Consider the following 15,570-nt stretch of genomic DNA (forward strand, 5'->3'; position numbering starts at 1 on the left):
GCTGGAGTGCAGTGGTGTGATCACAGCTCACTGCAGCCTCAACCTCCCAGGCTCAAGTGATCCTCCATCCTCAGCCTCCTAGTAGCTGGGTACAGGAGTATACCACCATGCCTGGCTAATTTTTAACTTTTTTCGTTGAGACAAGGTCTCACTATGCTGCCCAGGCTGGTTTCGAATTCGTGGGCTCAAGAAATCCTCCCGCCTCAGCCTTTGAAAATGCTAGGATTGCAGGCATGAGCCACCACGCCCAGCCCACTTTTATTAATTTTATGGCAAAAATTATATGATGGTGGAGATACTTATGTTTGTCGCCAAACCAAACAGTATTATTTTTATTCCCTCTTCAGCTTCTTAGCTAAGTATCTTGTCTAATATCTTGCCATTCTTACTTTCTTTTTGTGTGGTTGTTCTTATCCTGCTTAGGTTTTCAGTAGATGTTTCCTCAGAAACACATCTCTTAGAACTCCATGTTATTCTGCTGTGCTTTCATCTCTCTCTGGTATGGCTTCACCTTTTGCACAGTTTCTTCTTTTGGTAAAATGGTATTTTCCAACGTGCTTCCTTTGTTTTCTCTTTGCATGTGACTTCTGTAGCTTTTCCATGTTGACCCAGGCATGGTTTTTCCTCTTTATCCACTAAAGGACTGTAAACTTTTTTTATTTGTTATTATCTATGAAGTTTTTCTCTGTGATGCCGGACAAACAAATCTTTTCATGTGTCCAGCAAGGATTGTTCTAAATCTCAAATGTAATAGATCCAGATGTATTACTACCTCTTTATCTTCTGCTTTCTCACCTGGATTTTCCTGAAGGGATTATCAGCACTTTTCTCCCCATCTTTCCCCAAAGATGTGTTCTCTGCTATATTAGGACACATAATTAGACCCTTGCATTTTAGTAATGACAGGGATCTTATTTTGGCTTCCAAACCTCAAGCATATTCTTTCTTCATGGACTATTACATCTTTCTACTCGATTTTTTTCTCACAGGCATCACTGTGGTATCCTCTATGTGTGTCACTTTTTGTGAGTAATGATCACCTGTTTTCTTCCTATCCTTGCTCGCAGATATTCTATTTGTTGTACTAGTTAAAAGATCATATCCTCTATCTTTGTAGGAAAGACCTCATTTGAGTCTCTGGACCTCAAAGGTAACTTGATTTACAATTGATTGCTCTATCTTTTATAACGTTCTTACGGGTTTTTTGCAAGGGCTCCTTTTAAACTTCCTCTGCATATGGTATCTCTGTTTTACTGAGTAGACTAGAAAATATCTCTACCTTTACATTTCTTTTATTCCTGCTTGCAGATATGATCTTGAAGTTATAATGCCTCAAATCCCCACTGTATTAGGACCTTATCTGAAGAACTGTCAATAGTTTTGTTTTCTGCCTCTTTGTTGCCTATGTTAGTTTCATCAGACAGAGGATTAGAACCTTCCAGATTACTCCTGTTTCACTTTGGTTTCTGTGAAGTTTTTCTTCTGTATTGATCAAAGATACCAATGGATAAAAATTAATTTTGATTGTTTTTCTAGGTCTTAAAAATATCTTCTTTCCATTTGTAGATTTAAATTTTTGTTGCAAATTCTTCATTAGTTTGTCATTCTTTTCCATGTGTATAATCCCTGTTGAACTTGCCAACCCATCAGACTCCTGAAGATTTATACCAGTTTTACCTTCTCCCATCCCACTAACCCCCTCCGCACCCCTCAACCCCCGCTATGTTACACTCACTGTCTTTTGTTTCATGGCTCCATCTTCTGAGTTTTTCTCTTGGAAACTCTTCACAATATTCTTTTTTTGTTTTTTGAAACAGAATCTTGCTCTGTTGCCCAGGCTGGAGTGCAGTGGCGCTATCTCGGCTCACTGCAACCTCTGCCTCCTGAGTTCAAGTGATTCTCCTGCCTCAGCCTCCTGAGTAGTTGGGACTACAAGCATGCACCACCACACCTGGCTAATATTTGTATTTTTAGTAGAGATGGGGTTTCACCATGCTGGCCAGGCTGGTCTTGAACTCCGTACCTCAAGTGATCTGCCCACTGCAGCCTCCCAAGATTCTGGGATTACAGGCATGAGCCACCACGCCTGGCATCTTCACAATATTCTTTTAAACTTTGTTTATTTGAATCTTTTCTGTTGATGTAAGCAACTGAGACTCTTGCAGTTTTTATCAATTCTGTATTTGGGTCTAGGACGTGGGGACATTCCCTGACTCAGCTTTTTTGAAAATTAAGCTTATGGCCAGGCATGGTGGCTCACACCTGTAATCCAAGCACTTTGGGAGGTTGAGGCAGATGTATCACCTGAAGTCAGGAGTTCAAGACCAGCCTGACCAGTGTGGTGAAACCCTGTCTCTACTAAAAATACAGGCGTGGTGGCGGTTGCCTATAATCCCAGCTACTCGGGAGGCTGAGGCTGGAGAATCACTTGAACCCAGGAGGTGGAGGTTGCAGTGAGTGGAGTTTGCGCCATTGCATTCCAGCCTGTGTGACAGAGCAAGACTCTGTCTCAAAAAAAATAAAAAAGCTTATATTCCTTTATATTAATTTCTCTTTGCACATATCTGTTTGGCTAGGCAAAGGTTTTAGATTCTTGAAAATCTTTATTTTTTAGGGTAGATCTGGTTCTTTGACTAACTCAACTTTGCATGTTCTTTGGCCATGTCTCCAGTTTCAGAAGCATTCGTTTTAGATTCATATTAACAAGGATTACAGAAGAAGTTTTCTTGACAGATCTCCTGGTCGATTCTTATTTTTGTTCATTGGATCAAACATTTCTTCAAATCCATTATATACTTCCAAACGATGTTTTCGTTTGGGTTCTGTCATAAGTGTTTTCATTCCAATAAGTCTTCAACTGCACTGTTCATTTTTCTTGATGGTTTCAGTAAGTTACCGATAGCTCTTGCTCGGGTCAGTGTTTTCTTTTGGTGTTTTAAAAAGTTCTGTATGATTGTAATCATAATAGGTTCATTGCCTGATGCACAAGGAAGTTAATATGCAGAGACACCTGGTTGCAGCAGAGAAAGAGGTTTAATCATAGGGCCACCAAACAGAAGAGGAGATGAGAGAAAACCTCAAATCTGTCTCCCTGAGGATTTTGGTTTTGGAGTGGGCCAAAGTGTTGAGCTCATTGATTGGTCAGAGTACAAAGGTGTGGTCATGGGACAGCATCAGTATTCTCATGCTCATTTGGGTTCTCTGTGGTGGTCTTCAAACTGGTTGTCTCAGCTGTACTTCTGGAATTTAGGATCTGCTGAAGCAATTCTTAAGAGTTTTATCATTTAAAGATCAGAAATCCTATTTATGGTAAGAATGGGGATGCAAATGGTTAGTATCTAGTGCCACCCTGATTTTTGATTACAAGGAAGTGGGCCAAAGTACAGCCTGATTAATGCTTAATTCTAGCTGTATATCTGTCCAGAATTCTTGTTAACGCTGTGAGGAGGGCTTCATGGTCAGTTGACTAACCTTAAAAAAAGTTTTGTATGGTCTTCCACCTTTTCTTTTGATTGAAAACTTGTACAATCAAATTTGAACTCTAAATAAAATCTCTGTATGTTCTATATATTTTTTTCTAGTGCTTGGCTTTCTTGAGTAGTATTTTTTTTTTCCAGACAGAGTCTCTGTCACACAAGCTGGAGTGCAGTGGTGCGATCTCGGCTCACTGCAACCTCCACCTCCCAGGTTCAAGCAATTCTCCTGCCTCAGCCTCACAAGGAGCTGGGATTACAGGTGCATGCCACCATGCCCGGCTAATTTTTGTATTTTTAGTAGAGACGGGGTTTCTCCATGTTGGCCAGTCTGGTCTCAAACTCCTGACCTCAAGTGATCCTCCTACCTCAGTCTCCCAAAGCGGTAGGCTTATAGGCATGAGCCACTGTGCCCGGCCATTCAGTAGTATTTTTTGTATTTTTTATTATAGGTGTTTTAGCCAACTGGTTTTCTAGTTCTGTCTAATATAGTTGAATGTGTACTAAGGGTTTCCTATGAGCAAGCTTTTTAGAATTTGGAGTTTCTAAGATTCTATAAGCATTGGAATGGAATGTCTGCCAGATCTTCTACTAGATATACCTTAGAAATTTTCAAAAGTGTCTTGATGCCTGTAAAATTTTCTACCGATTCACATCTCCACAAAAGAGTTGTCATGAGGTTCTTGACACTTGTCAAATCTTCTTGGTCAGGCGCAGTGGCTCACATCTGTGATACCAGCACTTTTGGAGGCCAAGGCAGGTGGTTCGAGACCTGGCCTTGAGGCCAGGTGTTCGAGACCAGCCTGGGCAACATGGTGAAACCCCATCTCTACTAAAAATACAAAAATTAGCCAGTGTAATGGTGCACACCTGTAATCCCAGGTACTCAGGAGGATGAGGCATGAGAATCTCTTGAACCCAGAAAGCAGAGGTTACAGTGAGCCAAGACAGCACCAGTACACTCCAGCCTGAGCGACAGAGTGAGACTGTCTCAAGAAAGAAAGAAAAAATATTCGCCTTGTTTTCTCTTTTTTTTTTTTTTCTAGTGGAAACAGAATCCAACTGGGCTTTATTTTACTTTTATTCTTTTACAAATATTTCTTGAAAACATACTAAGTTCAAGTCACTGTTTTCATCTTTTTCATTTTTTTACATGTTTTAGTTGACGTATAATAATTGTATATATTTGTGAGATACATAGTGATGTTTTGATACCTATAACGTATAGTGACCAGACCAGGGTAATTAGCAGATCATCATCTCAAACATTTATCATTTCTTTGTGTTGGGGACATTCAATATCCTTCTTCTAGCTATTTGAAACTATGTATTTCTTTGTGTGTGTGTGTGTGTGTGTGTGTGTATGTGTGTGTGTCTTGCTATGTTGCTCAGGCTAGTCTCAAACTCCTGTACTCAAGTGATCCTCCAACCTTGGCCTCCCGAAGTGCTGGGATTACAGACGTCAACGACTGTACTGGCCTTTATTTCTTTAGGAGTTTTGGTCTATTGGTGCCTGTCAGGTCTTCCATGAGTTCAATCTTTTTCACAGAAGTTCTCAGAAATTTCTTGATTGTTGTAAGAAGTCCAGCTGATTCGCATTGAGCCCTGGGCACTGTCCCAAGTTTCTTGTTGATTGTCCTCTGGGTCAGCAATTGGCTGTGGAGTTTTCCCAAGGCCCTTGGTTTCTGTTGGGTCTTCTGCCAGTTCTGGCTTTTCTTTAGGTATCCTAAACAATCTCTTGCTCCCTGTGAGGTTTCACCATTTCCACTTGGCAGATCTGGGGTTCTTGTTGCTTTCACTCTCTAGCTGTGCTGTCTGCTTTGGCATTTTCATAAGCCCTTTGATGCCTGTCGGGTTTTCTTCCTGACTGCATTTTCCCCAGTCATCCCCAGCAGTCTCCTGGGTTTGTGCTTTGAAGTGTTCCTAAACTTTCTGTTGACATCATCAACATTTATTTGTTCCTCTAGTTCTTTTGGTGTTTACAGGAGCCCTCTGATAGCTGCCAGTCTTCTGTGGGTTTTGGTTTTATTTTAAGTGTCCTGGCATTTTCATGAGAATTCTTAGAGTTTCCGCTGGTTCTGTTTTGTGCTTTGGAGTGCTCATAAGATTTCTATGGGTGTTTCACCACTTAATTTGTTCCTCTGGTTCTTTCAGTGATTGTGGGTGCTCTCTGATACCTGCCAGGTCTTCCACAGCTTTTGCCTTTTCTTCAGCTCTTTTCATCAGTCTCTTGAGGAATGTTAGAGTTTCTATGGGTTCCCAATTATGCTTTGCAGTGCTCCTAAGATTTTTATGGCTACCTATTTTAGTAAACATCTGTAATCAGTTATAATTAGTAATTTCATTAGTGAATTCCTGAAATTTATAGTTACTGAGTTTGAACTCTGGCAATTCACTTTGATAAGTTAAATATCATTATTTCTAGCTTGCTCTGATTTAACATTTGGTAGCATTTACATTTTAGCCTTTCTTCTGACAAATAAAATATAGGCATTCATCCAACTTTAGATATAAGCTCAACATTTGCTGTGAGGGTGACACTTTTCATTTCTATCATGATGACTATAACAAAAATAACTATAATTCACTGAATGAAGACATATGCCAGGCACTGTGCTAGGCATTTTACATGTGTTATTTCACTTAAAATTCACATCAGGAGGAAGTGAGGATTATTAACCCCATTTTACAGATGAGAAAAGTAGGGCCCCAAGAGGTTGAGTAATGTGCCTAAAGTCACATGGCTGATAGGTAGAAGATCCAGGAAGCTGATCCAGCCTGTTTTACTCCAGAGCTGCTGTTCTCAACCACTCAATGTCTCAACACACAATTAATTTAACCTTGCAGAATACATAAATATATATATATATAAAATTTTTTTTTTTTTTTTCTGAGAGTCTCACTCTTTTGCCTAGGCTGGAGTGGAGTAGCACAATCAAGGCTCACTGCAGCCTCGACCCTCCCCCAACCCCTGGGGCTCAAGTGATCCTCTCATCTCAGCCTCCCAAGTAGCTGGGATTATAGGCGTGTGCCACCACATCCAGCTAATTTTTGTATTTTTTGTAGAGACAGGGTTTCACTATGTTGCCCAGGCTGGAGTCTCAAACTCCTGAGCTCAAGCAATCTGCCTGCCTCGGCCTCCTAAAGTGCTGGGATTACAGGCATGGTGGCTGTAATTTGCTGTTTAAAGAAACCACTGTTAAAAACACCTTAGGATCTGTGCTGGGAATCTATAATAATGACTCAAAATTATTTGTAGGTATGTAGAAATGTTTAATGGATAAAATGGATACAATCTGAAATGTCCGACAAAAAACTACTCAGATACTGGTTTGGTTTTTTTGTTTGTTTGTTTGTGTTTTTCATTTTTCCATTTCATTTGGCTAATGGGCTGTTAGTACCAAGTGTGCCTCCTTCCCAGTCTGGCTTAGTTAACTTTAAAAATTGAAAACCATTTCTTTAAAATAGCTGGTAAATCTTTTCCAATATTTTAAAAAAGAAACATCAGGGGATTTGTATGCTCAGCATAAAAATGAGAACCATGGAGTCTAACATATCACTAAATACCCAATGGTAGCTAATATCAGAGCAAGGACAAAAATAGCACATTCTTAAATTAAGGTTCTGTTTATATTTTTGTGGTAGAATATGAATGTTAAGACTTCATATAGGCTGAGTGTGGTAGTTTATGCCTATAATCTCAGCACTTTGGGAGGCCAAGGCAAGGACTGCTTGAGCCTAGGAGTTCAAGACCAGCCTGGGCAACAAAGTGAGACCCCCACCTTTGTGAAAAATATAAAAATTAGCCGAGTGTGGTGATGCACACCTGTAATCCTAACTATTCAGGAGGATAAGGTGGGAGGATCACCAGAGCCCAGGAGATCGAGGCAGCAGTGAGCTATGATCATGCTACTGTACTCCAGCCTGGGCAACAGAAGGAGACTCTGTCAAAAAACAAACAAACAAACAAACAAACAAGAACTTCATATACATAGTGGTTTAGAGTTGGGCTGTGGAGTATGCAGAGTCTGCCTGCCTAGGTAAATCTCTGGTCTCTAGATTTACTAGTTATGTGACCATAAGCCACATAACTTGTTCCTTGGTGCCTGGAACATCAGAATGTGTTTCCAGTGCCATTGTACACATATTGGTTGACACTGCATTCTTGGTGTGAAATTCAAATCTCTTTGTGGAAATTCCAAAACTTTTCTAATTAGTCCTGGACATTAATGATTTGAATTAAGAAGAATAGAAACACATTTATGTAAAACACAATATAATTAACTTCACTTAAAAAAGCCTACAAAATGATCTCCATGACTGATTTTGGTTGAAGTGACACACTGAGTTTAAGATTGGGTCAGAAAACAGACATAGGGTTGGGGCAGGCAAGGGGGGACTAGATGTGACACACTAAATGAGACTGGAGGGGTTGAGTGTGGACACCTTGCTGTTGAGAAGCCAGTGTAGTGGACGAATGGTAAGAAGAGCCAGAGAGACTCAGACTGGCATACTGGCATGGGAGTCAGACTGGCATACTGGCATGGGAGTCAGACTGGCATACTGGGTCTTGAAGCCACAGAAGTTGTGGCAGGCAGGGAGGTGCAAAACCTGAAAGCCCTGCTTGTTTTCCCAGTGGGGTGGCCTGGAGCCTGGGGCGAGTCCTCAGCCCTGCTCACCTCCTGTCTGGAAATAAACTCAGTGCTATTGGAAGGGCGTGTTGGGAGTGAGACCGGCCTTTTGGGCTGCATGGGAGCTGGGTGAGGCCTGTAATTGCTGGCTTTCTCTCACTTCCCTGGTGACCTGCATGACACAGCAGAGGCAGCCATAATCCCCCTGGGAACATAACTCCATTGGCCTGAGAACCACACCCCCATCCACCACAGCAGCCGAAGCAAGCCCTGCCCAAGGAGAGTCTGAGCTCAAACACACCTATCCCTACCCCGACCTGATGGACTTTCTCTACCTGCCCTGGTAGCTGAAGGCAAAGGACATAATCTCTTGGTAGCCCTATGGCCCCACCCACTGCCTGAGAAACTTATCCAGGTGACCTTAGGACAAGCTTGTATTCTCCCTATACTACTGCAGCTGATGCTATTTATTTATTTATTTATTTATTTATTTATTTATTTATTTTGAGATGGAGTCTCACTGTGTCACCCAGGCTGCAGTGCAGTGGCACGATCTCAGCTCACTGCAAGCTCCACCCTCTGGGTTCACACCATTCTCCTGCCTTAGCCTCCTGAGTAGCTGGGAATACAGGCACCCGCCACAATGCCCGGCTAATTTTTTGTATATTTAGTAGAGACGGGGTTTCACCATGTTAGCCAGGATGGTCTCGATCTCCTGACCTCTTGATCCACCCGCCTGGGTGGGTAAAGTGCTGGGATTACAGGCGTGAGCCACTGTGCCCAGCCGCTGATGCTCTCTCGAAAGCACTACCTCCTGGCTAGAGGCCAACCAACACAAAACTAGCACAATAAACAACAACACAACAAAGGACCCTCACGGAGTCCACTTCACTCTCCTGCTGCCTCCACTGGAGCTGGTGCTGGTATCCAAGGATGAGAGACCTGAAGATGGATCACATCAAAAGACTCTTTGCAGAGACTCCTCAGTACCATGCCAGAACCTGGCAGCTCTGCTGGGCAGCTAGATACAGAAGAGAATTAACAATCACTGTAGTTTGGCTCTCAGGAAGCCTCTTCTCTGAGCACTCACATCCGGGGAGCACCCTGTGGGACGAAAGAATCTGAACAGCAGCCCTTGAGCCCCAGATCTTCCCTCTGACAGAGTCTACCCAAATGAGAAGGAACTAGAAAAACAATTCTGGTAATATGACAAAACAAGGTTCTTTAACACCCCCAAAAGATCACACTAGCTCACCAGCAATGGATCCAAACTGAGAAGAAATCTCTGAATTGCCAGAAAAAAAATTCAAAAGGTCAAGTATTAAGCTACTCAAGGAGGCACCAGAAAAAGGTGAATATCAACTCAAAGAAATTTTTTAAATGCTATAGGATATGGATGGAAAAATCTCCAGAGGAATAGAGAGTGTTATAAATAAAGTTTCGGTGCCTCAAAAGAAATAGCACTCGAATATAAAATTTTCTTTTTCTCAGCAAGGCAAGGTGCTTCTATAGAAGGGTGGGCCCTTACAGATGGAGTAATGATGAGCACACACTTGGACAAGGGAGGGGAAGGAGTTCTTATCCCTGACGCACGTGATCTCTGCTGCTGTGTTGTCCCCCTATTGGCTAGGGTTAGACCGCACAGGCTAACCTAATTCTGATTGGCTAATTTACAGAGAGTGACGGGGGTGAGTGGTTTGGCGGGAAAAATGGTTATGCAGGGTGGAGAATGAGTCAGGGCGCAGCAGGTAGCAGGTAATTGGAATGAGTCAGCATGGAGCAGGTGATTGAAATGAGTCAGGGTGGAGCAGGTAATCAAAAAAGGTTACTTTATGAGGAAGTTAAGTTTAAAAGTAGAAGGCAAAGAATTGAACATACTGACATAGTGATTCTTTGAAAAGAAGTTTAGAACTCATATCTAACAAGCATAAATAAAAAACAACCACAACTTCTAGAATGAAGGAGACATTTTAAAAAATGCAAAATGCAGTAGAAAATCTCAGCAATAGAATCAAACAGGTAGAAGAAAGAACTTCAGAGCTTGAAGACAAGGCTTTCAAATTAACCCAATTCAACAAAGACAAAGAAAAAAGAATTTAAAAAACAAACAAAGCCTCCAAGAAATTTGGGACTATGTTAAATGACCAAATCTAAGAATAATTGGTATTCCTGAGGAAGAAGAGAAATCTAAAAGTTTGGAAAACATATTTGAGGGAATAATTGAGGAAAATTTCCTTGGCCTTGCTAGAGAACTAGACATCCAAATACAAGAAGTTGAAAGAACACCTGGGAAATTCATTACAAAAAGATCATCACCTAGGCACACAGTCATCAGGTTATCTAGAGTCAAAATGAAGTAAATAATTTTAAAAGCTGTGGAGGCAAAAGCACCAGGTAACCTATACAGGAAAACCTATCAGATTAACAGCAGATTTCTCAACAGAAACCCTACAAGCTTGAAGGGATGGGGGTTCTGTCTTTAGGCTCCTTAAACAAAACGATTATCAGCCAAGAGTTTTGTATCTGGTGAAACTAAGCCTCATAAATGAAGGAAAGATACAGTCTTTTTCAAACAAACAAATGCTGAGAGAATATGCCACTACCAAGCCAACAGTATAAGAACAACTAAAAGCAGCTCTAAGTCTTGAAACAAATTCCTCAAGACACACCAAAATAGAACCTCCTTAAAGCATAAGTCTGACAGGACCTATAAAACAACACGATGTAAAAGAGAAAAGGTATTCAGGCAACAAACTGCGTGATGAACAGAACAGTACCTCATATCTCAATACTAACATTGAAAGTAAATGACCTAAATGCTCCGCTTAAAAGATACAGAATGGCAGAATGGGTAAGAATTCACCAACCAAGTTTCTCCTGTCTTCAAGAGACTCACCTAACATAAGGACTCACATAAACTTAAGGTAAAGGGGTGGAGAAAGATATTCCATGTGAATGGACACCAAAAGTGAGCAGGAGTAGCTTTTCTTATGTCAGACAAAACAAACTTTAAAGCAACAGCAGTTAAAAAAGACAAAGAGGGTCATTATATAATGATAAAAAGGACTTGTCCAACAGGAAAATATCACAATCCTAAATATATATGCACCTAACATTGGAGCTCCCAAATTTATAAAATAATTACTACTAGACCTAAGAAATGAGATAGACAGCAACACAATAATAATGGGGGGAATTCAATACTCCACTGACAGCACTAGACAGGTCATCAAGACAGAAAGTCAGCAAAGAAAAAATGAACTTAAACTATACCCTACAACAAATGGACTTTGCAGATATTTACAGAACATTCTACCCAACGACTGTAGAATATACATTCTATTCACCAACACATGGAACTTTCTCCAAGACAGACCATATGATAGACAACAAAACAAGTCTCAACAAATTTAAGAAAATTGAAATTATATCAAGTACTCTCTCAGACCACAGTGAAAAAAAATTGGAAATCAACTCCAAAAGGAATCCTCAAAACCATGCAAATACATGGAAATTAAATAACCTGCTCTTGAATGATCATTGGGTCAACAATGAAATCAAGATGGAAATTTAAAAATTATTTGAACTGAACAATAATAGTGACACAACCTATCAAACCTTTGCTCTGGGATACAGCAAAGGTGGTGTTAACAGAAAAGTTTATAGCCTTAAATGGCTACATCAAAAAGTCTGAAAGCGCACAAATAGACAATCTAAGGTCACACCTCAAGGAATTAAATGAGAGCAAACCAAACCCAAATCCAGCAGAAGAAAAGAAAATAGCAAAGATCAGAGCAGAGCTAAATGAATTGAAACAAACAAACAAACAAAAATACAGAAGACAAATGAAACAAAACCTGGCTCTTCGAAAAGATAAATAAAATCGATAGACCAAGAAAAAAGATTAACCTAGAAAAGAGAGAAGATCCAAGTAAGCTCAATTAGAAATGAAAAGGGAGATATTACAACCAATACAACGGAAATACAAAAGATCATTCAAGGCTACTATGTATACCTTTATGCGCATAAACTAGAAAACCTAGAGGAGATGGATAAATTCCTGGAAATAAACAAGCCTCCTAGATTAAACCAGGAAGAAATAGAAACTCTGAACAAACCAGTAACAAGCAGCGAGATTGAAATGGTAATTTTAAAATTGCCAAGAAAAAAAAAGGCCAGGACCGGACAGATTCACAGCTGAATTATATCAGACATTCAAAGAAGAACTGGGGCTGGGTACAGTGGCCCACGCCTGTAATCTCAGCACTTTGGGAGGCTGAGGTGGGTGGATCACTTGAGGTCAGGCGTTCAAGACCAGCCTGGCCAACATGGTGAAACCCTATCTCTATTAAAAGTACAAAAATTAGCCAGGCGTGGTGGCATACGCCTGTAATCCTAACTACTTGGGAGGCTGAGACAGGAGAATCGCTTGAACCCAGGAGACAGAAGTTGCAGTGAGCCAAGATCGCGCCACTGCACTCCAGCCTGGGCAACAGAGCCAGACTACATCTAAAAAAAAGAAGAAGAAGAAGAAGAATTGGTACCAATTCTATTAACACAATTCTACAGGATAGAGAAAGAGGGAATCCTCCCTAAATCATTCTATGAAGCCAGCATCACCATAATGCAAAAACCAGGAAAGGACATAACAAAAAAAAAAAAAGAAAAAAGAAATGAAAACTACAGACACAAAAATTCTCAACAAAATACTAGCTAACCAAATCTGACAGCCTATCAAAAAGATAATCCACCATAATCAAGTGGGTTTCATACTAGGGATGCAGGGATAATTTAACATATGCAAGTTAGTAAATATGATACACCACATAAACAGAATTAAAAACAAAAATCATATGATCATCTCAATAGATGTGGAAAAAGCATTTGACAAAACCCAGCATCCCTTTATGATTAAAACCCTCAGCAAAATCAGCATGAAACAGACATACCTTAATGTAATAAAAGCCATCTATCTATGACAAGCCCTCAGCTAACATTGTATTGAATGGGGAAAAGTTGAGAGCATTCCCCCTGAGAACTGGAACAAGACAAGGATGCCCACTTTCATCACTTTTATTCAACATAGTATTGGAAGTCCTAACCATAGCAATCAGACAAGAGAAGGAAATAAAGGGCATCCAATCAGTAAAGAGGAAGTCAAAGTGTTGCTGTTTGTTGATGTTATGATTACATAGTTAGAAAACCCTAAAGACTCATCCAAAAAGCTCCTAGATATGATAAATGAATTCAGCAAAGTTTCAGGATACAAAGTTAATGTACACAAATCAGTAGTACTGCTATGCACCGACAGTGACCAATCTCAGAATCAAATCAAGAACACAACCCCATTTACAATTGCTGCAAAAAAATAAAATAAAATACTTAGGGATATACCTAACCAAGGAGGTGAAAGACCTCTACAAGAAAACTACAAAACACTGCTAAAAGAAATCAGAGATGACACAAACAAATGGAAACACTTTCCATGTTCATAGATGGGTAGACTCAATATTTTGAAAATGACCATACTGTCAAAAGCAGTCTACAAATTCAATGCAATTCCCATCAAAATACCACCATCATTCTTCACAGAACTAGGAAAAAACAATCATAAAGTTCATATGGAGCCAAAAAGGACCCCACATAGCCAAGCAAGACTAAGCAAAAAGAATAAACCTGGAGTCATCACATTACTTGACTTCAAACTACAGCATAAGGCCATAGTCACCAAAACAGCATGGTACTGATATAAAAACAGGCACATAGAACAATGAAACAGAATGGAGAACCCAGAAATAAAGCCAAATACTTACAGCCAACTGAAAGCAAACAAAAACCTAAAGTAGGGAATGGACACCCTATTCAACAAATGGTGCTGGGATAACCAGCAAGCCACATGTAGAAGAAGGAAACTGGATCCTCATCTCTCACATTATACAAAAATTAACTCAAGATGTATTGGGGTGATCAGACCCAACACCAGGTCATAGGGGTGACAAAGTCCGGCAGAGTCAAAGGATTGAGAAAAAGACGGTTTGAGAAGGAAAGTGGGACCAGGGGGCCGTCGGGATTGTGGAGGCTGTGGAGGCTGCGGAGGCTGCGGAGGCTGCGAAGGCTGCGGAGGCTGCAGTGGCTGCGAAGGCCCTGAGCTCTGGGAGCCCACACTATTTATTGGTAATTCAACAAAGAAACAGGTGGTGAGAATGTGGGGGTCAAATGGGCAGGCGCATGATCTACAGCTGTTCTGGGTTTAGCATTTATATGGAACATGTTCTGCTACTTGAGATAATGGGAATACAATTGATCTAAGAGTGTAGGAGGGCTAGAAGCAAGGAGCCAGCCAGTCTAGACACATTCCAGAGGACATTATGTCAGACATACAAGCCCTGCCTCAGTTTTTTTTCCCAACACTCAGCTTTTTCCCAACAAAGATGGATCAAGGACTTAAATCATATCTCAAGACCTGAAACCATAAAAATTCTAGAAGATAACATCGGAAAAACCCTTCTAGAGACTGGCTTAGGAAAAGATTTCATGACCAAGAACCCAAAAGCAAATGCAACAAAAATAAAGATAAATAGATGAGACTTAATTAAACTAAAAGGCTTCTGCAAAGCAAATGAAACAATCAGCAAACAGACAATCCTCAGAGTGAGAGAAAATTTTCACAATCTATACATCTGGCAAAGGACTAATATCCAAAATCTACAAGGAACTCAAACAAGTCAGCAAGAAAAAAACAAACCACCCCATCAAAAATTGGTTTAAGGACATGAATAGACAATTCTCAAAATAAGATATATAAATGGCCAACAAACATGAAAAAAATGCTTAACATCACCAATGATCAGATGTGGTTCAAAACCACAATGCGATACCACCTCACTCCTACAAGAATGGCCAAAAAAAAAAAAAAAAAAAAAGATGTTGGAGTGAATGTGGTGAAAAGGGAACATTTTTACACTGCTGGTGGGAATGTAAACTAGTACAGCCACTATGGGAAACAGTGTGGAGATTCCTTAAAGTACTAAAAGTAGATCTACCATTTGATGTAGCAATCCCACTACTGGGTATCTACGCAGAGGAAAAGAAGACATTATATGAAAAAGATACTTGCATACGCATGCTTACAGCAGCAGAATTCACAATTGTAAAAATATGGAACCAGCCCAAATGCCCATTAATCAACAAATGGATAAAGAAAATGTTATATATATATATATATATATATATACACACACACACACATATATCTATACGTGTATATATATACATATATATGTATCTATCTATCTATCTATCTCCATGATATGTATGGTATTCCATGGTGTGTGTGTGTATATATATATACATATATAAACTCTGTCTCAAAAAAAAAAAGAAGACAGGAAAAAAGATCTATTACTCAATAACTTGTGTGAAAATGTTCATAACACCTTTACTTATAACAGCCCAAGCAAAAGTAG

The sequence above is a fragment of the Pongo abelii genome, chromosome 2 (assembly GCF_028885655.2).
Source record: "Pongo abelii isolate AG06213 chromosome 2, NHGRI_mPonAbe1-v2.0_pri, whole genome shotgun sequence".
NCBI lineage: Eukaryota > Metazoa > Chordata > Mammalia > Primates > Hominidae > Pongo > Pongo abelii.